Source organism: Canis lupus, chromosome 5 (assembly GCF_011100685.1).
Source record: "Canis lupus familiaris isolate Mischka breed German Shepherd chromosome 5, alternate assembly UU_Cfam_GSD_1.0, whole genome shotgun sequence".
Taxonomy (NCBI): domain Eukaryota; kingdom Metazoa; phylum Chordata; class Mammalia; order Carnivora; family Canidae; genus Canis; species Canis lupus.
In genome coordinates this window covers 12079960-12107139 of record NC_049226.1, presented here as the reverse complement: position 1 = coordinate 12107139, position 27180 = coordinate 12079960, and the positions used below count along the sequence as shown (strand labels likewise).

The 27180-nt window shown below is 37.7% G+C and overlaps 1 protein-coding gene and 1 non-coding gene across 2 annotated transcripts in view; both read right to left on the bottom strand.

The window, feature by feature from the left end:
- The window catches only part of BLID (BH3-like motif containing, cell death inducer), a 93641-nt gene that overhangs the window by 8179 nt on the left and 58282 nt on the right, over nt 1-27180 (bottom strand).
- MIRLET7A-2 (microRNA let-7a-2) lies at nt 22668-22763 on the bottom strand. The gene has a single exon (NR_049421.1). It is a non-coding gene; the product is annotated as a microRNA let-7a-2 (primary transcript).

Sequence of the window (27180 nt, the reverse complement as noted above, 5' to 3'; positions counted from 1 at the left end):
GAGACATCTTATAACCCAATAATAACTAATAAAAAAGATAAAATTTGGCTCAGTCAGTTAAGCATCTGCCTTTGTCTCCAGTCATGATCCAGGGGTCCTGGGATTGAGTCCTGCACTGGGCTCCCAGGTCAGTGGGGAGTCTGCTTCTCCCTCTGCCCTCCTCCCCTCATGCTTGCTCTCTTCTTTCTTGCAAAAATAAATAAAAATCTTTAAAAAAGATAAAATTTAAACACTCCACAAAAGAAGATACACAAAAGGCAAATAAGCACATGAAAAGATGCTGAAAGTCATTAGTCATTAGGGAAATGTAAATGAAAATCACAAGATGTTACCACACATCCATAACAATGGCTAAATTTAAAAGATCAACCGTAACAAGTTTTGATGAGACCATGGAAAAACTGGAACTCACATATGTTCTTGGTGGGAATATAAAGTGATCAACCACTGAGGACAACTTTTAGTTTCTGACAAAGTTCAATCTACATCTACCATATGATCCGATGATTCTACTCCTAGGGTTTACTAAAGAGAAATAATAGTGCATGTCCTCACCAAGACTTGTAAGCTAGTGTTCATAGCAGGTTTATTTATCATAGGCAAAAACTGGAAGCAAGCCAAATGTCCATCAACTGGTAAATGGATAAACAAATTGTTATATATCCACAACACAATGAAATATCACTCCCTGATAAGAAGAAAAAAACTACTTACACATGAAATAGTACAGATGAGTCTCAAAGTCTTTTTACTGAAAGAAACCAGACATAAAAGAGTATATGCCATATTGATTCTATGCCTATAAAATTGTAGAAAATCCATACCAAGCTGTAGAGACAAAAAGCAGATGAGAGTTTGACTAGGGTTGGGGTGAGAGGAAGACAGACTACAAAGGGGACTAGGGAAACTTCTGGAAGGGATGGAGACACTTTTTTTTTTGTAGATTTTTAGTTATTTACTCGTGAGAGACACACACACAGAGAGAGAGAGAGAGAGAGAGGCAGAGACACAGGCAGAGGGAGAAGCAGGCTCCATGCAGGGAACCAACATGGGACTAGATCCTGGGTCTCCAGGATCATTTCCTGGACTGAAGGTGGCGCTAAACCGCTGAGCCACCTGGGCGGCCCAACACTTTGTATTTTGATTGTCATGGCTGTGTTATGGATGTGAGCCCTCCAAAATGCATCAGTTGCATATTTTAAATGGATATGGTTTGTTGCATGTAAACTACATCTCAATAAATTTGCTAAACATATTGAGGAGAAAGATAGCAGATGGATGGGGGAAGATGGGGCATCCAGAGAGGAGTACAGGAACAAAGGCTCAGAAGCATAAATGCATACATGTCTTATCTCAAAAAAATAGTTTGTAAATTCCCTGCAGGTGGCAACCCTGTCTTGTGTTATATCTATGGTCCTCTCAGTGACCAGCAATGAAGAGGGCAATGATGTTTCTGAGTTGCATGGAATTATTCAGTATTTATCCACAGGTACTTATTTAGAGAGTGTTAGATCTATTATCAGAAGACTAAATACAAAGCCCAATCATTTATCCTTCTGAGACCCCTAGAAGTCATTCTACCTCTCTACGCCTAAACTGCAAAATAAATAACAATATCTCTATAATACAGTTGTTGTAAAGGTTAAAATAATACCCATGATAGTACCTAATAATATTTCAGTACATGTTATGCATCTCCGACAAAGAGTGGGGCTTCCAAACATATTTGTTGATTGACGTGCCAACTGTTATTTGGTTGTTCATATACTCAAATCTCTTATTATCTGCATAAGTATCATCCATATCTAACGATTTTCCTAATCAGAGACACACTTCCATGTCACTTTGGTCAATGAAGCACTCCAGAAATTAGAGTTGATTTTATATTAGGTTGAGCAGGATACAATTACCCAAGTAAATGCATTCTTTTAAAAAAATCACATAAAGCATTCCAAAATAGAAGTGACTTGGGGATTATGCATTGTTTCTAGATTTTCTATGCCACTGCTTTTGAGTAGTGCAGTCAATGGAGAGCACACTATTGTTTAAACAAAAACCAAACGCACAAAAGTTAAGCAAGTGGTGGGTAAATGTGGTCCCAATCTGAAGGTTTCAGGGAGAAACTAGAAGAAACTAGAACAATGGGACAGCAAGAGCCCATGTCTACAGAAAATCAAGGGAGAAGGAGGCTCCCTAATCCAGTGTCTCAGAACAAGAAAATTGCTAGAAGATGGACTTGAAGAAATAAGTAGCCAGACACATTTAGTAAAGGAACACAGGCAGGTATCACTCTTCCCAGAAATAAAATGGATAATATAACTATACTTTCAAAGGCCGATTGATTCATATGAATGCTTGCTCCAGATGGCAAGTGATAGAGGAGAACAGCTATATTTGTTGAGAAGTTCTGGGATAGAAGATGAGCCTTGCTACTTCTCTGTGTCCTGTGGTACTCTGATGAAGAACTCTTGATGACATAGAGGAAGATGTGGGTTGCTTTTTTATTTTTTATTTTTTTATTTTGATAAATTATTTATTGGTGTTCAATTTGCCAACATATAGAATAACACCCAGTGCTCATCCCGTCAAGTGCCCACCTCAGTGCCCGTCACCCAGTCACCCCCACCCCCCGCCCACCTCCCCTTCCACCACCCCTAGTTCGTTTCTGTGGGTTGCTTTTTAACACATTTTTGTTGGTAAACAAATTTTCTTCTTTTAATTTAGGGGTCAGCAAACTACAGCCCTTGAGCTAAGTCCACCCCGCAGTCTGTTGTACCAGAACCCGCTTGCTCCCACTCGTTGCTCTTGTCTGTGGCCGCTTTCTCACCACAATGGGAGAGTTGAGTGGTTTCAACAGAGACCACTTGGCCCACAAAGCCTAAAATATTTATGCTCTGACCCTTTACAGATAAAATGTGATGGCCTCCTGTTGTGGAAAATGCAAAGTTAGATCCAGATACCAGAATATCTGCATCGATGTTATATCCAGTACGGGGCAGCTATTCTAAAAAGCTCTCTAGAAATTGGTTTCCTCTCATGGTGTTAGTGGGATCCTATTTAAAACTGAATTCTCTCAATCTTTCCTGAAACTACTTTGCTAAGATCAGTGAAAGGCTTTTCAAATATTGCAACTCATTTCACAAGTTTATGGAAGAAATTGTGCAATGAACTTAGAGAAGTTCAGTTTCGGGGTGCCACTTAAGTAGAACCAACTATGAGGCAATTTGTGTTTCTCTGTTCTTGTCTCATCGAGGGGCAGGATTCATCTTTGGACTTCTGTCTGGCTGTGGCTAAACTCTGAGGCCCCAGAGCTCAGAAGACTGTGCTAGCGAGCCCCAGAAGACTGAGCAGACAGGAAACCTTCCATTCCTAAGACTGATTTTCAGTTTTGCTTGTTAACGTATCCCCATTTATCACCTGCCCCTTAGAATCTGGGATTCTATTTGCTTCGACTTATTCCTCTTTTGTAAATTACTGCTCTGCACTTTAACCTTAGCTCTGCTGTCACCAAACCCTTCCTGCTTATTTGAACTTCTGGTCCTGTTCCTTCCAGATAGCTCCAGGCTCATGCTATCAATAACCTAGCATGACTCTGGGTTTTTAGTCCTCCCTTGGGTTCCAGTTTAACCATGTATAAAATGGGACTGCTGTGTTTTCAGGTACTCTGCACAGATCTACTGAAGACAAATAACAAGGCCACTGCTGGAGATACAAACATTATCCTAATTTGCAAGCATAACAGATTCTCTTAATATTGATATGACTAAAGGTAATTTAAATGATGGTTGTCATCAAACTATTTCTGTATCAGTTTAAAATAGCCAATCTAGGGGCACCTGGGTGACTCAGCGGTTGAGCATCTGCCTTCGGCTCAGGTCATGATCTGTGGTCCTGGGATCGGGTCCCACATCAGGCTCCCTGAGGGGAGCCTGCTTCTCCCTCTGCTTATCTCTCTGTGTCTCTCATGAATAAATAGACCAAATCTTTAAAAAAATAAAATAGCCTATCTAGAAATTATCATAAACTTTGCAACTTAAAAATATCTTTCCTCTAAAGAGTATGGCCTCATGCTCATTCATAGAATAACCTAAAAATAGCGAAGAAATAAAAGAAAGCTACATATTCACCTGACACATGAAAAGCCCATCTGAGTATTTACAGGGACTCACAAATAACCTTCAAGAGCTTCACACAAACCCTGAAGCTCTGAGCTAATCATGGTACTTCTTAATCTTTCTTTCTTCTCTTTTTTTCTTAAGATTTTATTTATTTATTCATGAGAGACACACAGAGAGAGGCAGAGACACAGGCAGAGGGAGAAGCAGGCTCCCTGCAGGGAGCCCAATATGGGACTCGATCCCAGGACACTGGGATCAGGGCCTGAGCCAAAGGCAGATGCTCATCCACTGAGCCGCCCAGGTGCTGTGATCTTTCGATAATAAAATACAGTTGTGGGGCAGCCCGGGTGGCTCAGCGGTTTAGCGCCGCCTTCAGTCCAGGGCGTGATCCTGGAGACCCGGGATCGAGTCCCACGTCGGGCTCCCTGCATGGAGCCTGCTTCTCCCTTTGCCTGTGTCTCTGCCTCTCTGTCTCTAGGTGTCTCTTGTGGATAAATAAAATCTTTTTTAAAAAATACAGTTGTAATCTTCAAAGTGACTGTTTCTTTTTTCCATCTCTACCTAAAGGTTGTGTGTCTAGCTTAGCCTTCAGTGCTTGGCTCTCAGAGCATTGTCCCCTGGTCACTAGGGAAACAACTCTCTTCAGAAGCACTGGAAATGACAGTATTTCTAGTAATGAATGAACACCACTTTCCTTTGGTTGAACAAAATGCCTATCAGTGAAATTAACAAAAATTGTGTATGCACAGGCATGTATTTGGGAGAAGGCACCCAAGATGGGAGTCTAATATTTATATTTATTTTTATAATTTCATAGTAAGCTAAATTTTTATTGCATCTGATTGACTACAGGAAAGCGTATAATTTCTCCACTTTCCAGACATGAGACTTTGCTTTCCATCCCTAAAACATGTACTAACATGTGACCTAATATTCTCTACTGTAAAGAGAGCAACTCATCCTACTCCCTGATCCCAAGATCAGTATTTCTTCTGCCTCAACTTCCTAGCACCCAGCCTACAGCAGTGAGCAGATCACATACTTTTGGACCCTCAAAGCAGCAATTTGGGTGTCTCCACAATACTCTATGCCTTTATTTTAGAGTCTCACTTAGACCTGTATATTGACTCAGTTCATTTACAGTTTACCTCACCCTTGATTGACTCTTTCCCCAAGCCTGATTATGTTTCAGAGAAACAGGGTCCAAGTGACACAGGGGAGCAGCTGAGGAGCAAGGACAAGACCAGGAGAAGGAACTGCCAGCCATGAAGACTAAGACTAAGAAGCAAAAAAAACAAAAGAAGACTGTATGAGAGTGTAGAATTCAACAATGGTCATTTCCTAAGGTGACCCTTAGCCACCAAATGGGTTAAGTACAAAATACTGTTTTAAAAGGCTAAGAAGTCTTAAGTGCTGTGATGCTTGCACTGATAGCTTTTATTCTTATAAAAATGTGCTTATATGGAGGACTTTGTTTCTTGATAAAATAGGATAGCTGAGGAATTGCTAACATAATTGAAGAGGGGCTCATTTAACACTTTTAGGTGGCTGTTATACACTTTTTTTCTCTCTTGTTCTTTCATGTAGGGTCTATACGCCCAGACAGGGCCAGACTGTGTGACTTCTGCCCCATGCATAAGCACAGTCAGGAGCTTAATGAATGTCTGGTGACAATGATGAACAAGAGCTTAATAACGGGGTCTTCTCTAAAGGCTGATTAATGGGGCCTCAAGTTAATATGTTTTTCATTCTCTCTTTGCACTCATTTTTTAGTGGGTGTAGAGAGACGACAAATTGAACATTCATTGAAAGAAAAAAGCAGAATGTTCTCTCTAGAAGTAGGTAGATAGCTTTGTTACAAGATTTGCTGACGGTTAAGGAACAGGATTTCCAAGATTTTATTCCTCTGACTCATTCTATGATGTGGACATAATCTGTCTTAGCCAACCTCCATTTCCAAGATTTTCATAACCACATTTCCCATTTGCAACACATTATGAGGATCTGCAAAGTTAAGAGATCCTTGATTCAATCAGAAACAATACTTACTACTTTTGCAATACTCCATCTATGAGCCAGAAGACCAAGAAACCTTGTCTTTCTGCTAATGGATGACAACTGTGTAGTCTTAGGCTCCCCTCTGGGATATACTGGTCTCTCATCACCCGAGTCACAAAAAAAGAAAAAGAAAAAAGCAAAGAAAACCCACCTCACCTAAACAGGATTCCCCTTATTGATTTTTTTTTTTTTACCATCTACTGAGCCATCATTCTTCCAGATTTAGAAGGTATAAGTGATCTTTGATTTGCCCCTTCCCTACCTTCCCCAGTCCATGTTTACAAGAGTTACAAAGCCTATTGCTTTTCTGTGGACTTGTGTCTTTTATCTGTTCCTTCCCGTCCACTTTTCACTGTTGTCTTTGATGAAGTTCTTCGCCTCCTCACCTCCTGGATAACTCCAGCAGTTTCCCTTCTAGCATCCCTCTCTCCACTTTGTTCCCCCTCCAGTCCATCTGGAGTTCCATTAACAGAATACATACTCTGCTTTAAATTCTGCTTTTATTTTATCATTCCCTAACCCAAAGTCTTCATTTGCAACTTACGCCATTTCACATCTATAAGATCATGCACGTGAGAAAACCCCACAAACAGTGTAACACTAGCGAATTATTGTCATCGGCAATAATGACTCTTCCTGGCTTTGGGGATATGACATACTGTAACCCATCTTCCTTGAAGTATATAACCTGATTTGAAACTTCTGGCAAACATGCTACTTTGGGCTCTAGTTGGGTCAAGCTCAACACTGCCAACAAGCATGCCCTGCTCTTCCTTACCATGTATGTGTTCCCTCCAGAGGGAGACATGGAAGCTGCATGACAGCACAGGTGGGAGCTTTGTATATTGTGAAATAACCAGACATACATGGAATTCCCAAGAGCTCTGTTCTTGACCCTGTCTTGTTTATTTTATTAAATTCTTGGATGAAAATAGATTATATTCTTATCAAATCTTCAGGCATTACAAGTGAAGGGAAATAAAAGCTATGCCAGATGACAAGATCAAAGTTCAAAGAGAACTCCAACAAGAGGTCAAAATGAAGTTCACCAAATATGACAGAAATAAATAAGTTTTGAATGCTAGGTTCAAAACTCCAACTGAACAGGGTGGGGGAGACCTCACAGAACAATTATTTTAAAATATTTCTAGAAGAGATCAGGATGAGGGTGAGGACTAGGATGCAGGGGAATGGACTGTTTAGAAGGGAAATACAAACCAAGCCAACATGCTGACTTGTGAAGGATCTAGAGATCGCATATAGTATGTAGATTTATTCATGTTTCTCTTGAGAAGAGGACATTAAGAAAAGATGTACTATCTCTTCTTTTAGGACTATCCTAAAAAACAGACAAACAAACAAACAAAAAACAAAAATAGAGGGTAGAATGATTCCCTTCAGCAATAAAAGGAAGAAAGAACTAGACCCACTGATGAAATAAGATGTATTGAGAAGTTAACTTCTTGTGACTAAGACTGTTCAAGTATAGACTGAGTGACATCAACAGAGGAAATTTTTTTGGGGGGAGGCATTCTTAAGAGTGCGGAGAGTGTAAAGATTGTCGATTTTTAACCTCTAAGGTATGGTATTACTCCCCCTGCACCCGTCGCTGTACAAGACCAATCATATATGCTCTCTCCAGTCAGACAGCTTGTCCTTCTCACTAGCCTGGAAACTCCTTGGAGGTAGGAATTCTGTTTTTTATCTCTGTATTCCTGGCTTCCAGCACAGTTCCCAAGGAACTAAGGTACTCAATATATTGCAGTGAATTAACTAAATTATAAATTTCTATTTAGAAAAGTCCTATCACCCTTTAAAACCCAGCATGAGTTCCCACTTTTCACAATTATTTCTCTACTCCTATAGTTTTCATATTCTGTGCCATATCGTTTGCTACAAGGTACTTCTCCACATATTTCCTTGTATACTGTTGTTTAATGAGTGCCATACCTGTCTCCCCAGCTAGACTGTCAGTTCTGAGTGAACAAAAGGATACCATTTAAAAATTAAGCCAACTACTTATCACTGTGCTCGGCACTGAACTGATTAGTGATAATGTGCTTCCTAATTGACTGCAAAGTACTCCAGAAAATTTTAATATTAAAATAATCATCTTATTATTACAAAGAGAAATATAGTGACAAAGAGAAAAATAGGAATTTTATAGTGGAGAAGCATGGTGGACACTACCTTGATCAGGTGACCAAAATGAACATTGATAGTAAGACTACATATTGACCTCACTGACCCCAATGGGATGTCATCATCTCTTCTGTGGAATTCTTGCCAAAAATAAGTAACTACAATCTAATCATCAGAAAACATTACATTTATCCAAACTGAGGGACAGTCTAAAAATATCTGACCAGTCAAAATCATTAGAAGTGTTTGGGTCATGGAAGACAAAGATTGAACAACTGTCACAAACTGAAAGAGATTGAGGAAACATGCCACTGAATGCAAGGTGGGATTCTGAGTCGGACCCTGCCGCAGAGAAAGGGCATTGGAGGTAAAAGTTGAGAAATTCTAATCGATTCTGTGGGTTAGTTAGTAGTATCACAATAATGTTGGATTTCCCAGTTTTGATCATTACACGATGGTTACAAAAATGTTAACATTAGGGAAATTTAGATGAACACTGTACTATTTTGTAAGTTTAAAATTAAATTCCTTCAAAATAGAAATCTAACTAAATCATCTTTTGGTTTTCCTCCACCATATTAACAAGAGAATAGCATCTATGCAAAGTTTATAAATTTTGAAGAGAAAATGGTCATTAGTGATAAAGAATTTGAAAATAAAGTGGTATCTAAACAACTAAAACAGCTACCTTGAATCCAAACAAACAAGGTACGCTTGATTCTCTTTATTTGCAGTAGTTACGTCTATAGAGAACCCAGAATTAGTGAATACTGAAGAACTGCTCCCAGAGGAAATACAGGGAGAGTTTCCTGCAAGCCTCTGGTCATGTTTTCATCAACTGATCAATACATAACCTTGATTTATGTGTGTTTCCGTTTAAAGATACCTTACTTAATATATATTGTTGATTCATTAACATTGAACTCACAGTCAACAGCTATAACTCATGCCTGAATGAAGCTTATCTTAACATATGTATTTTCTCCATAAGGCACATGACAGCTTCTTGTGCTCAGGAACTAGACCGCACTTTGGCATTACGTGTGGGGGCCAATTTTAATGGTGAAATCATCAACAAATGTGCAAAACTACAAAAAAATGTCACACTAAGTAGATCTCGAAAAGGACACAGTAAAGCTGAGACAAGAAGGCAGGATGTCACCTTGTTTGACCTCAGCTAGGAACGTGTGAATTGGGTGACATCAATTTTTGATGCTCTGTGCATGTCTGCAAATGACCACAAAAGCACTGCCAGTATTCATTTGGGTTTACAAATCTAAATACAATTTTAGTGAGTTGGCAAATTTGAAAATATGTAATTCATAACTGGGTATTGATTGTGCCCTCAAACATATCCAGTGATTGTGAATTTTGGTACCTTTGCCTTAAGTGAATAGGAGAGTAAGTACATTATTTGCATTTGAAATGACAAATTGAATTCTCAAAAAATTAGAACGTGATTGAGGATTTGCTATTTATCAGAGCCCTGTGGAAAGAATGGGGCTTCTTCACCAAGGCTTGCCCAGTTTTAGTATCACAGTTTTCTTACAGATGGAGACAGTCCATGAAAATTTGTCTCTGTACTGTCATTCTGTGTGGGGGTGTTATGATTCTATAATCTAGTTCTGTCTTGATTACAGTCTTTTCCTCCATGCTGTCTTAGAGCCTTTCCAGTACCCTGACTTCAAGTCCAATGATATTAATTTCCTTTCATTTCCACTGTAGTCAACACTACACATGGCCACAGCCTGAACTTCATCATCATTGGGAACCACTCCACCCTCAGAAAATGTCTTCGTTTATTGCCTACCCACTCCTCACTTGTGTTGGACACATTTGACTTTTGTTTGTGACACAGAAACTCCAAAATTCCTCTGGATCTTCCCAGCTCATCACTCTCTTCTAGCTGTACTTCAACTTTATCTCCATTTAGTCAGTAACTTTTGTGATGTCATTTCAATGATGCTTTCACTAGAACCCCAGGATCTATTATCTTCTGATTTTTTTTTACAACTTTCCATTTTCCAAACTGTGATCTTGAGTGATTGCCATTTGTTTTCCCTGCTTCCATCCCTGGTCTGCCAGATATTGCTGTAAAAATGCACAAGAGCATACTGCTTAAGTCCAAAATAAATTCATTTACTTAATCAACCTTCAGCAAGTTGCTTTTTTTTTTTTTTTTTTTTTTTTTTGCTGTCCTTATTCTGATTCATCTACTGTCAGATTCCAATTGCACAGGCAGGATATGCCAAATATTCTCTCCTTTCTACACATGTTGCCAACGCTGTAGTTCAGACTGATACAGGGATCACCTGAGTCTATGGTAATAAGTTCTTAACTAGTCTTCCCACATTCCGTCCTGTCCACTTTATACACTAGAGAATCATCTTAAAGTAGACAGTTAATCAACCTACCTGCTCCCCATAGCTACCTGGAAAAACTCCAAACACCTTTACATGACATTCAAATCCCTCTATGAACAGATTTCAGATTACTTGTAAAAGTTTTTTCTTCTTTCTACTTTGTCTAAGCCAAAATGGACTATTTCCATCCCCAAATAGGTCCTAATTCTTGCTAATCAGGCAGGCCCCTTCTTCATGCTTCTCCCTTTATCAGGAATATTTTGTCCCCAATCTCTCTTCCTCAAAATCTGACCCATTCTTCAAGCCCCAGCTCAAAAATGCCTCTTTCTTGAAATCTCCTTTAATTCTGAAATTGGAAATTCCCTCTTCCTCTGATTTGTTGTAGCACTTTGGAATTGTATTTAATGCATTTGTATTTGTGAAGTAATCATTTTGTAATTATTTTATTCCCTTTGCTACATTTCAAGATCTTCAGGGACAGAAATATCAAATCTATCTTGCCTTTACCACAGCACCTATATATATGCTCAGTAAAGTAGTATTTAACAACTGAGTGAAGGGATCCCTGGGTGGCGCAGGGGTTTGGCGCCTGCCTTTGGCCCAGGGCGCGATCCTGGAGACCCGGGATCGAATCCCACGTCGGGCTCCCGGTGCATGGAGCCTGCTTCTCCCTCTGCCTGTGTCTCTGCCTCTCTCTCTCTCTCTGTGACTATCATGAATAAATAAATAAAATCTTTAAAAAAAAAAAAAAAAAAAAAAAAAAAACAACTGAGTGAAAGGCTATGATATACATATATATATATACACATATATATATACATGTATACATATATATGACAGATAAAATTGAACAAGCACAACACATTGTTAATGGCTCATATTATTAATGTTAATTATTGATTAATTACTGATATTTATTGATAAATAATTGAAAAATTGAAAGAGACATAGAGGAGAAGAGAACAAAAGAGCAGTAAATTAACAATTATTTGATAAAGTGAAGTGAAATTGATTGGGAAACCAATGAGTGGTTGACTATTGTAACATTAACTCTCTGGGCAGGGCTGTACTGAAATCCTTTCAGAGCGAGAGATGTATTTATTTTGTTCCTGGGATTCAAAACTGAAAGATAACATATGAATAAAATGTATTCAATGAATTTTTAAATTGTACAGACATTGCTAGACACACTTGATACTATAATAGTACATCACTTAATTGGAAGGACTTTTTAATTTTGGTAAATGAATAAAGGAGCTCAGTACTTATTGTTTATTCCATTTGCACATTGAATACTAATGAAATGAATCACCATCGTTACTATCACTATCATCATAAAATATATTCCTCAGTTTAAAACACTTCAAAAACCATAGTAGAAATGTGGCTCAGTAGGAACCTACGACAACTGTGGAAGCTTAGTCACATCAAAGCAAAGCCATTCATCATCTTCATGACTGTGATGGTTTTATTTACACTCAATAAGCAATGCAGAAAAAGGTAGATTTCATGAAGGGAACTACCCAGTAAGTTTCACCCCATTGCAGGGAAATCGCATGTGAGTAATACAACTTAGTCAATTCTGTTCTGATAAGCATTAAAATATTTATCTTTGGGCCTTATTCTATGCATTCACGGTTGGATTTCTGGGAACTCCCAATATCCTAAGAAAACTTTTCAAAAGCCAAGCCTCAACAGCGTCCTATTTTCACTTGGCTGTTAAATCTATTTCGGATCCAATCTTGTGCCCTGAAACAATAGCAGAATGAAAGGGAAAAGGCCCATAGATGCTAGAGAATGCAATACAGAATTTAAACGTGGGGTGCAAATGTTAGCAGAGTTTCACATTTCCTAAATCACAGGCCTGTCAAAATTGTTTACTGAAAGAAAATCTGGTTCAAGTGAGCCAACACTTATTAAGCAACTATTATGTGTCAGCTTGGGAATAAAAGGATGATTGAAATGGTGTCCGTCCCATCAAAGAATTCACTACAGCTCTCAGTAAAACAGACATGTGTAACACTCATATAATGATATGCTAGCTGTTTGAACAAAGTGTTATGTGAGCACAAAAGGAAGAGCTGCCTGAGGGAGGTGAGAGGTAAACAGAAAAGGAGAAGGTGACCTTTGAGCTAGACTTTGGGAGGACACAAACAGTCAAAACAAATGTATCCTCAACCATGAACCTGGCCCTCAGTGGGGATCTAAGTTTTAGGGTAATTTCAAAGCATGAGCTATGAAAGTAATTTGAGATGAAAGATAAATCATGGTGGAATGTGATGAGACACCAAACTGAGATAAGTTAGTAAAATGAGCTATGTTCAGGAGAGTAATATTTTCACTTAAACCTTAAGATAGCAGGATGAGGAATATATGCTATTTCATATTGAATTTATTGTGGAAGGACTTTTTAAGAGATGTTTTCACTTGACACAGTGGGGGCTGGGAGTGACTTACTGGAACTTGTAGCATCTACTATAAGAGAGCCCATAGAAAAATTATCATCTTTTAAGAAATGCTTTAGTTTAAGGATAAGCAACATAATCAATTGTGCACTAAGTTACAGCATGTCAGAAAGTAATGCATTGTATTTATATGGCCTTTCTCCTTAGTGCTGAACTAAAATGGACTTTCAAATGATTAATCAGGACTGGGGAAGCAGAAAGCACAATAGAAGGGACTGATCATCAAGCCCCCAGACAGAACCCCTCATTACTACAATTTTTATCAGAAAGGATCAGCATCCAGACACTTCCTCTGAAAATAAATGGCCTGAAGCTCACCCAATTGGCTTAGGAACACAATTCATGGGTAATACTAGGGTTTCATCATCTGCCTTCTTATTTGGTATCTCTTAACCATATTCTTTTAACCTGAGAAGTTCTAAGTCCTCTGGAAGTAAGATCTCTTGACTGTCCCTATATTTATTTTTAAGGAGACCCAATTTTGTGTATGGACCCATGTTGTGTATGTATGATTAAAAAAAAAATCAGCAACAATAAAACCACTTGATTTTTAGTCCCAGACAGAAAATTCAAAGTATCACCTGATGTAAAAAGCATAAAATATTTATACAACACAGAGGGGGGAGAAAAGGCCTCCTTAAAAATGTCTTTGCCAACATGATCCCGAGGAAACAATTTTTTATTAAAAAATTGAGATTCCTCCCAATGCTTCATTTGTCTCGATAAATGTAGCCCAAGGCACAAAAACACATTCTTAATAAAGTTGAAATGCACAGTGATTATGCTTTATCATGCTTGTATTTTTCTAGCAATTTTTTATTTTTCTATCATTCCCAACATTTTTAATTTCCCATGTGCCTAGGATAGAATGTAAAATTAAAACAACAATTAAACCAAATCTCCGTTGAAGAGCTTTCTTGATAAGTACGGCAAAGGTTTACTGATTTAACAGGACAACATGTTTATAATTTGCTGGTGGCAGAAAAATAATTCACTACTGGGGAATTCTGACATCTAAAATCTACATATTGAGTTGCTGGAAGGGAACTAGAGGGAATGTCTATGATTTAATTTACTTATCCTATTTAGAAAAAAAAAAGTCACTTGAGTCATTCTGGCTCACTTTCCTTAGCATTAGTCATACTGCATTTCCTTAAGCCTGTGAATGTGTTTCTATGTAAATAAACTATGTAGTTCACTTGGGGATAAAAGTCATAGTATTTAGAGATTATAAAGACCTATTAGATCATCCGGTCTGGCCCACAAGAGATAGTCCCTAGATAGGGAACGTAACTGTTGATCTTTGCCAAGAGGCCAAGAAGAAACAGTTGGCAAAAGTATTTTCCACGCCTTTTAAAAATTTTAACTTATCTAATAGTGCTTTGGTCACTTCCCAAGTGGACGAGTCAAATTATCATTAAACAGTTTCACTTATCAGGGAGACACAAAGCTTAACTTATCTGAGTTGACAATGTTCCAACTGCCTCCATTTGTTGAAGAAATGATCTTGTTTGCAAAATATGAACAGTAAGGCATCTGCTCTTTGAACTAGCCAGGCAGTTTCCTTTCTGTAAAGAAGAAAGTCGAAAGGCAAGTCCTTCTTAACTTTCTCCTAATCTATTTTCACAAGTTTCAGAGCAAGAAGATATTAAAACACGGATTTGCTCAAAGTAGGAAACAAATACATAAAATACACCACCATATGGTAGCAACTTAATAGTTTACAAATCAAAGTGTTTTCCGTTTCCAGTTTGGCACATTTCATGACACTAGGAGTGATTTTGAAATTTAAAGTTATGAAGAGGTTTGGCATTATGGTAAAAGTTAAAAAGCAAATCAGTAATATGAACCTGAAAGAATTACTGAAGATACCTATTCTGGTAACCATTCTCTTTATCCTGCAGTTCTTAAATCCTTATTTCTGACACTCCCTATATGTTCCCTCCACCCAGATTATATTCAGAAAACTGTCAATGCTACTCTTTAGTATCGACACCATTTCTATGGAGAAAGCCATACAAATAAATACGTTACAAAATAGCACAAAGGAAAACTAATTAATAGCAGAGGGTGAGTAGGTAATGTAAAAGGAAAATAAGATCTAAACATTTTAAGTAGAATTATTTCTTGTCTCCTAAACACAATTCAACCTAACCCATGATGTAAATCTTCTATTTTTAATGGAGTTAGCATTTCCAGAGTGGGTTTGATATTTGTGTTGTGGAAGATTATATTCTATTATAAATGCTGTTTTAAAAAATAGTGTGGTCCTTGACTTCTTGAAGTCTATATCCTAAGCCTATAAAAAATTTGAGCATTTCAGAGGACCTCAGTAAGTCTCTCCATGTGCGCTGAGCATAAACTGTGAGCTAAGCCCTCTGCAGGTGTTGTAAAGAATTATAAAGGAGGTATTAGATATGGTCCCTGCCCTTCCAGAGCTTACAGTATTATGGAAAAGATACATATCTACTCCCCCATCCCTCATCTCCCACACAGAATGGAAAGTGAGTGACTAACTTCTGTTATGTAGCTTATATTAACTTTAGCTAGAAAATCAGAATCCAGACAAGAAAGTAGCACATTCAGATGAGGAAACTGAGAGAAGTTCAGTGAAAGGATTATTTGCAAAGATTGGGCAGGTTAAGATAGGCATTAAAATGCATAAATATGCAAGTACTACTAATGGCTGGGGAAAGTCATTACCAAGCCTAGGCCTGAGGGAACAAGAAGGGATGGATGAAGCTAGAGAGAGAACAAGAGTCGTCAGAGTGGCCATCGTCTTCAGTAGGGAATGAAGCCAGATCCAACCCATGGTGGGCAGGAAGATGGTCAGGGGGATTAAGTACCAGACCTCTATCTCCACTTTCCCTTGGGTCTCCTGCTGGTGCCCTCCCTTAGCCAAACACATTAAGAAGTCGGAGGATAAAAAGAGACTGTTGAGGCAGCCCTTGAAGATCCATCCCTGAGAGCACAGTACACGATGGAAAAAGGTAGAGGGAAGATCTGACAAGGCAGAGGACAGCCAATGGAGGTGGCTAAGATTAGAACCACACAAGTTCACAGGATAACATATGTGCTATATTCAGAACTAAATATTTTGGTAGATTGGTTAATAAGAGTAGGGTTTAATTTGCAACAGCATATTTTGGCACTTTTCCATTAGATGAGATCACAGTCAATATTAATTTGAGTTTCCAACTTAAGCCATAGGACACAAATGGTAAACTCTGGTTTAACTAGCATTCCACCAAGCTGAGGCCTACAATTGGCACTTCTACATATCACCTACTTATACAACATAAATTTAGCTGTGTAGTGCTGATCGTGAAGCATAAGGTAATTTCAAAGCATGAGCTACGAGAGTAATCGAGATTAGAGATAAATCATAGGTAGAATGTGTGCTGAGCCACCAAATAACTTCTAAATCTTAAAGAAATATTACATTGTATTCAGAACAACTTTAGCTTTAAGCAAAATATAATCTTTATCTTTTAAACTGGATGTTCATGTCTATTGCATATGATTTAAAAAACCCTATTGATTAACCAGAAAACTCTGCTTCTTGGTTATAAAAGGTAATAAAAAGTTTACTCTCCTCCTCAACCCCAACGAAAGTTTACTTCCCATAAATTCATTTTGTACCTTTCTGTTCAGTCTTTGGGGATCTATTCTCCTTGAATTATGCTTGATTTAATATGTGTTTTGCATATTCGTTCCAGTATTTTAGCAGCACTTCATTACTCAATAATAAAAAGATACAAATAGATTAAAAGACTTTTAAACCTTTAGAGGATTCAGAGCACACATCATGAGTGCCCCATTTATGTTTTGAAGTTGCTTATTAGCAGTTGACTAAAAGCGGCATATTGCTATAACACTGCAGCCTCACCATTAGGCATGATCTGCCCCGATTTGGAATTCAAGCTATGATTTGAATTCTATACATTTTATTCAAGATTAAAAATGGCAACCGCAGAACACTTGGGGCCTTATTCGCTAAACAATGAGTCATTCTGGAATTCCTTTCCCTCCTTCCTGGACTTGGTGAACTTTTATACATGAAATTTGGCTGCCCTTGATGCAACTGAATCAACAATTAGAGTACTAGTATTGCAATGTATCAGCTTGGCTGGGAAACAGGTCTAAAAATTTCCAGTTCGATGTAAAAGCTGAATGCTCATGCCGCTCTTTCCCTCCACACCATCCCCCCACATCAAAGCCAGTGTAGTCATCTGACCAGACTGAGTGGTAATCAATAACATATACCCTCCAAATGTTCCAAAGACCATATATAACACAGAACATTTGATAATTATTTGGTGCATCTAAACTCTGCAGATAGCCCCTCAAATGGATTCCTGAGCCAGAATTTTTTTTTTACCATCAAGTGAAAAGTCTTTCAATCCTCAAGAAATGAAGCATTCTAATTTTAGCTTCTGATGACAATTCACAAACTATAAAATTTCTTCTTAAAAGTTCTATAGGGTTCTCATTAGAAGGAGATTGCTTTTCCTTCTTTTGCATTCTCTTTTTATTATATCTATAGGAGACAATAAATGCTAACTAAACTTATTACTGTGATCATTTTATAATGTGTGTAAATAAACCATTATGCTATATGCCTTCAACTTATACAGTGCTGTATGTCAATTATATCTCAATAAAACTGGGGAATGAATGATTCTATAGGAATAAGAAGTAACCTTGACTAAGACTGCCCTGAAGGACACTCTCAAGTGAATGGAAAATAAGACCATAAAGAATACACTTCCATTTGATCTTTATAAGGCCATACAAAATGTACAGTCTACTTTTGGGTAATTTTCAAGTGAAATCTCAGCATAATTATAATATGCTGACTTTTTTTTTGCCTTGGTTCCTTTTCATAAGTGTATCAGTGCACAATCTATCTGAAGCACACAACAGATAAAGGCAAGATGCACAAAGGTAGGATAAGAAAGAAAGGGGCAGCTATGTCTTCATATAGCTCTTTGGCCACATCTTCGAGAAGACGCCATCAAGTCTCTTATCCTGATTTTGTATCTTGAAAGGCTAAACCTCACACTCCCCTGCCAGAACTGGAACTATTTACTAAAGCAACAGAAAGAAAATGGAGGAAACAGAATTTCCCACCTAGAGGAGTTTCAAGCCCTATCACACATGATGCCGCATGAACCTCCCCCCACCAACCCTTCCTTAATGCACCATATAGAGAGGGCTCTTTTGTTGTAAAGGTGTCATATATATTTTCTCTTCACTCAAAGCTTCCTGAATAAAGAGAGATCTATTTGTCTCCATGGTGTTTTCGCCATTAACAGTATCAGAGCTGCAGGAACACAATGGGAGATGTGTTTTCCGTTAACCTCTTGACTCAGAGATGTCCTGATGCTAAACGTTATTGCATTTTGCATTAGCACAGAACAGTGGGAGTTCTGTGACTGATGTAAAAGGGTTGAGAAGGGCCACAGAAGCTCTCGTGTGCCCCATACTGCATTTGGTGGTGGAGTATGAAGCACATAATTTGTGTTTAGAAAGAGCACAAACAGGAACCAGGGGAGGAGGTAGTGAATTTCACGTATCTGCCATACCCCCTTCTGTCCACCACTGAGACAACCTTTACTGGAAAATGATATCCAGTGCTTTAACATACCCTGTTCTTAGACACTAACTAAGCAGAAAGTAATTTACTTTTCTTTATTACCCCAGTGATCTACAAACCATGGAAGGACCAAGAGGATTAATAGTCATGGTTTTCTTAAGCTACTTTTTCCATTGTTTTAATGTGGCCTTCAGTGTTGGCAGCTCATTGTAGTAACCATAACTGCAAACCATTGCCATTGTGCTCGTGTCCCTTTGACAGCATCGAGGAAGGACTGGGAATATCTTCCACCATGTTATAAAACAAAAGGATATGGAGGCTAAGAAGATTCTAGTCACTGCCATCCAAGATTTCTGAATGACAGTCCCAGAATTGTAGAATATTCTACAGTAGAGGTACCTCAAACATGATCTGGTCTAGTCCATGGGTTTATATATTTGGACACCAACAATCAGAAAGTTTAAATGAGCTGAGTATGGCAGAGCCAGGTTTGATATCTGCACTCATGCCCCTGGATGAATTCTCTTTAGATGTGCTATTCAAGGATGCTTCTGTGGAACGAATGGTCACTGTAAACAGAAAAATCTTCAGGACTGCATTCAATGTCGGTGTCCCTATTTCTAAGGTGCAACTTTCATAGGGCTGCATCTTGGGTTCTATGTTGGTGAAAAGAACTAAGATATTTTTAAAAGATAAGCTTTGTGACTACAATTAGAGGGGAAATTGCTGTACTTATCTAAAGATGGAAAGCTGTCTCCAAATTTCTTACCCTCAGCTTAAAAGTCTGGACATCCTGGGATTCAGAAGCATTTGATCATGTAGAACTTTGCTACCCAAGAGTGTGTCCTACATACCAACAGTATCAGCTTCACTTAAGAGTTGGTTAGAAGTGTAGAATTTCAAGCCTAAATCCAGCCTACTAAATTAGAATCTGTATTTTAACAAGATCTCAGGGGATTCATATTAACTAAAGTTTGCTAACCACTATTGAAAGGAAGCTTTCAATGGAACTTGGAAGTATAACTGTTAGAGAAATAGACTGTAAAGACCACCAGAGGTTGGTCCTACTCAGAAAAGAAAAACAAATATTTCAGTGTGTTAGAATTTAGAAGGCAAGAAATGAAGGGAAAATAGTACAATGGGATAAGAAAGGTAATGAGGTAGATGTATTGCAGTTCAAACTTGTACTAAGTATTTAGTATTTATATATACTTAGTTGAATAAGAAAATCTTGATTTATTCATTTCTTCCTGGGTCTTCAGAAAGCTCAGAGAAGACACTGAACCAAAGCCAACTTTGAGAAGGCTAGGGTTTGTCCTTCGGGGAATATCTTTGGAAGTACATACTTACCCAGGACAAGAAGAGGATCAATGGTGTTAATCACATACCAGTTAAACGTCTCCACTGATACACAAAGTCAAAGTCAGAAAGATTTTGATGCATGCAAATAAAGAAGTACAAATGACCTGTCATCAGGAAAGTTTATAAACTCACTAGTCTAACTGGACAGAGTCTCCTTAAATTGTGTCAGTGAAATATCCCTTGATTGATGAAGAAGGCCAAGATGTCAGCAACACATTTCTGTTCTGAAGTTGATCAGTGTGCTAGAAAATAGCTGGATTAAATTACCAGATTCCAAAAAATTAAAGTAACATTTGCACTATCCAGTTAGATATTCTAATTTCTTGATGATATTTTAAAATATAGCATGTTGCACCTCTTTACTTTTTCCTTTTAGATTTTAAAATTAACTTTCAGAAGATACTAGGGTTGTTTGTATGGTACTATAGTGTAGTAGTGTAGTTAGGGTTTCTGGGACTGAGAATGATTATCAGATGTAAAATTCAGTGAAGAGTTCCCTTGAGAAAAGAGAACACATACTCACCAAAAATGAAGATAAGAAATGGCTCATCTTGAAGAATACTTTACCCATCCTGTACTGCCCTAACTGACATTAAGATGTGTCTAAAGTGGCTTCCAACATAATTCATTTTCCTTGCAATTTCCAAACTTTGCCCTACCATGGGTTACTGGCTGAAAAAACACAACACTATGATCTCCTTGACACCACAGCCATTCTGAAAGCAAAGAGGGCATTATGTAAAATCTAGTGGATACAACCTTATTACCTGGTCAGTATAAATCCAATCATATGAAAGTCAGCTTGTTTTCAAGGCATGACCCCCAAAACTACTTGGCCCTTGGGAACCATAGCTGTATGAAACCACTCTAGTTTATGCCACTGCGAGGAAAGGATCTTATTGTCTTGTACAGTAAGATAACTTGATTTAAAAAAAAAAGCTTTATAAGATGTATAAACAGTACTAAGTAGGTCCTTATATGTCAAGTGGCTACAGATGTTTAATACACAAACTCTAAGCCAACACAGATATAGGTAATAACTGTGTTTCATGTCAAACTCATAATAAATGTGACAAAGTAATGGCAATATTTTCTAGAGCAAGGCCAAAGGCCTTTCAAAGGATGAATGAGTGAACTAAAAAATGAAGACTGTACAGGAGTCTTAGAATTGCTCCTACTTCTACTGTAGACTTTCAGGGTAGCCTAAAACTAACACTGAGCCTCTAGCTGTGCTTTATCATCAAGCTGGGGCTACTTATTCTTGAACCTCTTAGTAACAAAACAATCACCAAAATTCACTATTAAAATGTTTGAGCATGAAGTCAAAATGGTGACATTGGTATCTCATCTTTTTTAATGTAGTTGTTCGAGAGAGAAAGATAGCATGTGAGCGAGCTACAGCTAAAATGTGCAAAACCATTCTCTTTTATATATGTTGTATATTAAAATGCCAGTAAGTGATCACATGGATTAAATAACCTCATTAAGTACCTCTGACTACCTTTTGCATTTCTAGTGAAAGCATCTAGGCTTGGAGCAACCCCATCCTAACCAACAGACTTGGATTCTAGTGCTGCTTTGCCACTTACATACTCTGGGTAGATTGTGTAAGTTCACTCTGAGGCAGGCAAAATGTTCATCATTCATGACACTGATTATCACCATGAAATGACTGAGGCTTGTGTCTTATTTATTCAATCCCCACATTATTAACATTCTGGACTCTTGGCATCTTCCCACAGAAATCGGTTGGAACACACCTTATTTTCAGGGATATGCATAACATTCACACAAAGACCAGCTTAGCCCCAAATACAAAACGTGAATTCTCTTGATCTTGGGCGCTTCCAGGATGGAAGGTGCACAATTGCTTTCAATTTGATGAACTCCAAGAAAGTGCAACGTGATTGCAAAAATGGTCACAATGTGTTGTGTGTTCCTGAGTTTCTGCCCTTCGCCAAGAAACCTGTACTGCCTCCTAGTCTGGCTCCAGGCTGGGTCATGTGACTTCCTTTGACCAATGAGGTATTAGCAAACATAAAACAATCAGAAGCTTGCAATATACTCAAGCCGTTTGGCTCCTTCTTGTTCTTGCTCCTCTACCTTTACTGTGAGAACATGCTAGGAACAGCCTGTTGGAAGATGGGCCATGTGGAAGAGAACTGAATTACCTCAGTCATCTTAGTGACCCTGCCCTACAGCTGACAGAATGAATGAAACCAGGCAATACCAGAAAAACTGCCCAGTCTAAATCACTGACCCACAGACTCACAATCTAAACATGTTTATTGTATGTCACTAGGGTTTTGTGTTATTTATTATGCAGCATTATTGTGACAATAAATAACTGATAAGCTGAATCCCTCAAAGTCTTATGTTTTTGGTAAAACAAAATCCAACCCAAAGAAACAGAACATGAAAATACAGCATGGGTACAAGAATTAAACAAAACCTGAATACTAAAATGCCAGTAAAATAACTGTACCCAATCTTACCTTTCATAGGCTTCCCTAGAAAAAAAGGCCAGGAGGAATCATGATCGTTCTCGGCATGTTGCTTTGTGCAAGACCCAAGGAAAGCTAGGAGGCTGTACAGTTATCTCCCTTGATGTAATTCTAAACTATACAACCTACTACCTCAACCTGGGAACATGCAGTCACAATGGCTGGAAAGCTACCATTTCTTAAGCAATGAAATTACAAGTTAGTCTTATAATTGTGCTTGGTGCTGTCACCAATTTGGGCCATTCATAAGAGACAACACATCAAAGGGTCTGACAGTAGAGAAAATAACACAAAAATCTTGGCTTGAGATTACTGTGCATACAAGAAAGGAGGAAGTACTAAGAGTTGGTCTTCTTGATATCATTTATGCATCAAAATTATGGTAATGTTATATAATGGCATTTATTCTGATCAGACTAATGCCCTCTGGTATCTGTTAACAGAATACAAAAGTAGACCAATATTTAAACTTGAAGAACTGAAAAAAAAATTAGGAAAACAAATGTTTCTATTGTGAAAGTGAAAAACCAGAATATCTAGAGGATCAATACATAACGGAAAAGAGCTTCAGCTACAACACGGTGAAAAGTTACAGGAAACAGGATTATGAGCAAAGAAGAGGTAGACAGTTAATATAGAAGCTATGTTGAACATTCACTCAACAGTATTTACCATAATATTACATAATTTACATATGTATAAAGTGGCCCTCCTTCCAGAGTTGACTGTTTCAGCCCCCTCTTTTTTTTTTAATAAATTCTGTCCCCAGTAGTTTATTTAGCAATGTATAAAATTGTGAGTCTGTATTTTTTTTCTTTATAAAGGAATCCAGTAGATTTCTCGATTTGCTTTTAATTTTTAAACTGAGTCTTTATATTCAGTCCCAGTTTGGTGCTGGAGCAGCAGACAGATACAAGCTTGATGACTTCCTATCTCCATGTGAACTCGTGTTTCATCAGGTTTTTATTTCTCCATGAGGACTCCTCTCTGGTCTATAGATGGCCACCTCGCCTCATCACTTAGCTAGTCCCTGGTTTTGCCTGGTAAAGCCTGTTCCATAAAGGGGCTGGGCCCAGACATATAGAGATGGAAGAGTGTCTAAGCACATGGGGAATAAAAGAGTGATAGCTCTACGGTGCTGATTATGCTAAAAAAAAAAATCCAAATGCTGTAGAGTTGGTGTTTCAAGATGTTGCTCCACTAACCTGGAAAGGGATCATTTTCCCAATTTTTCCAACCCTATTCCCTGACGCAGATATCATGGAGTAGGGCTGCTTTTTTTGAGAAGGCTGCCTCTCTTGGATCAGTGCTACCTGGGAAAGACTGAGAAGTTAGATTTATCAAGCAAACTCCCATTCATCCTTCAAGACTCAATTCAAAGAACTCTTCCTCTGATCATTTATAATTTCATATACACATTTATAATTTAACCCTAACACTATTGCATTATAATTTATCTGTCTCTTTTATTATACCTTGAACTATCTGAAGATGGGAACTGTACTATTCACCATTGCAAATTTAATCCTACCTGCATGTCTACTACCTGGCACAAAGGAGAGACTTAAAAATATGTTCGTTGTATGAAAGGAAAAGCGTGTGAATGGATGGGTAAAGTGGGAGTATAAATGAATCTAAAGGTAAAGGCCAGGTGATTTTTATTTTTATGTCATGTCTCTTGTCCTTCTTATATTGTAACTTCATAATATGGTAAAAAAAAAAAATCACAGAATGGCTGAATTCAATTTGTCAAGTTTGCTTTAAGCCCTGGATCTTATATGGAAATTCAAGAAGTAACTGTGAGTCCCCTGCCTCTAGGTATTCAATTATGTATACGATTTAATATTCACTAGGACACTAGAAGAAAATGTAAGTCATTGTCTTTCCTTTGCATTTGGACTTCTTTTGTTTTACTTGCACTGACCACTTACTTGATTCTGTAAACACCTTCAAGACATAGCTTTATGAATGGAAAACAAGGCAATGGAAGGGCTGGTAAGAGTCAGCCAAACAAGACAGAACAAAGACCGTATAAGTTTTAATGTCCTAGAATGCTAGTCTATTAGTCTAAACGTATAGCTTGTAGAGCTTTTAAATATTCAGAAGTAGAAAAATTCATCTTCTTCTAGGGGGTCAAAGACAGAAAGATGTTGTTGTTAGAATACTAATGGTTTTCAATACCCTACTCTTTTGGTTGTGTGAATTTCCTTGTTTATTTACACTGATTTTAGCCCATTATCATGTATTAGTGCAATTATGGCTCATTACATAATTAGTGTAAATATTTGTAGGCATGCAATAACAACATGCAATTATGATATGGAGTGATGTCATAAAAAGTCTTATTAAAAGAAGGAAGTAAAAAATAAAATAAGTAGCATTTAGAGAAGAACAGTAGTTATACATCTTGAGGTACAGAGTATCTATGGCACTCTTTAAATTTAAAAAATAGATTCCAAAGGTATTCTGGATCCATGTATACAGACTCTCGGTGTGTTAACCTTGAGGTCTGAAGAGCTAACAGCACCAGTCCCTCCAAATGAAATGAGGATGAACCTCAAACAATACCATAAGTGTCTGAGATGATGGAAGAGGAGGGACTCTTCATGAGTAAACAATTCTGTATTAATTAGATATTTGGAAGCTGGGCAACTGTTAGGAGTAAAGCATGTGATTCATTAAAATAGGGATCAATATAACTGGCACACAATATTACAAAGGTGTTCCTAACTAGATAACCTTTTTTTTTTTTAAGTCAGAGTCACATCTTCACTGTTTCATGAAGTACTGAATACAGTTAGCCCCATAAAAGTTTGTTGGATGAATGAGGAAAGGAATCTCATCATTTTTCTAGTCATATGGCTATCCCAAAAGAAATAAGGAGCTTTATTTTAACTTTATTGAGCACTGTGTTAGGTGTTGATAAATCTTTGAAATTTCTAAAGAGTCATTCCTATTGACTTCTCTGTAAAATTTCAGTACTATTTCAGGCATAAGAAGCTTTAAAAAATCTTAATTAGAGAGGCTAGGGAACATTAGATGAGGTTAAATATGATAGCAGACAAAGATGCATAGGACCTAACAGATACCAGTGAATTATTGGTAAACACATTGAAAAATAAGGAATCATATTAAATTAAAATTTAAGGTTAATTATTCCTTGTACATACCATTTTCTTCCCATGTAGAAAAATCCACTTATTAACTTTGGAATAAAAACAAGAAACTCGTTTAAAACTAAATATCGGCTCCTCCCGCTGCTCCCCCCCCCGCCCTCGCCATCTCTGGCGAGGGTTGAATTGTTTTATCAAATGCAATTCTTGGAATAAGAATTATAACTTTCTGTTTAAAAAAAACTAAACTACATCCTGGTGTTACAGCTTAATAAATGTATTTTGATAGTAATGATTTGAAGATTTTAATAAAACTACTTTAATACTCATTCTCTCTACACTTCTATGCAATAATGACTAGTGAAATATAGTTTTAGAGTCTTTCTGGGGAAGACCTGAAATTATTTTACTTTCTGCAGCCTCCCAAAGAATATTTGGTCCACTCTGAGGGAGACCCAAAGGAATAATTAATATCTACAGAACCATTCATTCATGGACATGGAAGGAGGAAAAAACACTGAATTGCATCATCATGTAAAATGTTTAATATCCTGTTTCTTGTGGCCAGGGTCCAGGGGCTTTGGGTTTTCCACTAGAATATTTTCTAGTCAGAGGAATCAAATAATAATATCTCAAGTCTTAGAAATTTTGAAAAGATTGACTGCTCTACATAATCTTTTTTCTTGGGGTAATGCGTTTTAAAAACCTCCTTTAAAGGAACAACCTGGCAGTCACCTCATGGCCATCCTGTAGTCCTTCTGGTATCTCTGTACAGGGACTATAGGCAGGCAGCCCAACGTCCCCTTGTATTCATGAACAACATTGGTCCCACTAGTAACACACTTTAATGGCAGTTGAAAGGGAGGATGAGCAGAGACATGATTTTGCCTTTATCAAATATAAGTATTTATCCAGGGAAGGTACAAGTTTAATTTGCCAGCAGCTTATCCATTCTAAGTCAACCACTTCAAAGAGGTAGGTAAAACCAACCAAGTAGATTATTTGCTTAATGGGTAGATCAAGGCCTTGGGAAAACAATTATACATGATATACACCAGTGAGGACAATCTTTCTCTTCTGGATGTCGTGTTCTATCATTCCGTAATAAAGTAATAATTTCTTGGCAAGCTGGCAGTTGAAGTCACAACCCTTCTCAATGCCATGTCAAGCAAACACAAAGGATATACACCATATCCTCCAGATAGGGTATTTGCAGAACTTTTTATTCTCCCCCTTAAACGTATCTTATTTATATCTAGACTTTCCCAATTCCAACATACAACTCATTTTTATCTACTTAACAGAAGAAAGAGTTTTACTATCCCAGAACAGTGTGGTTCTTAAGAGAAAAGTGCATTTATTGAAATAAAATGTAATCATTTGAATTTCAAACATTTTGCTAATGGTAACTCAGTAACTGCTTCATATTGACTCTTCTGGTTAGAAGAGTGCACAC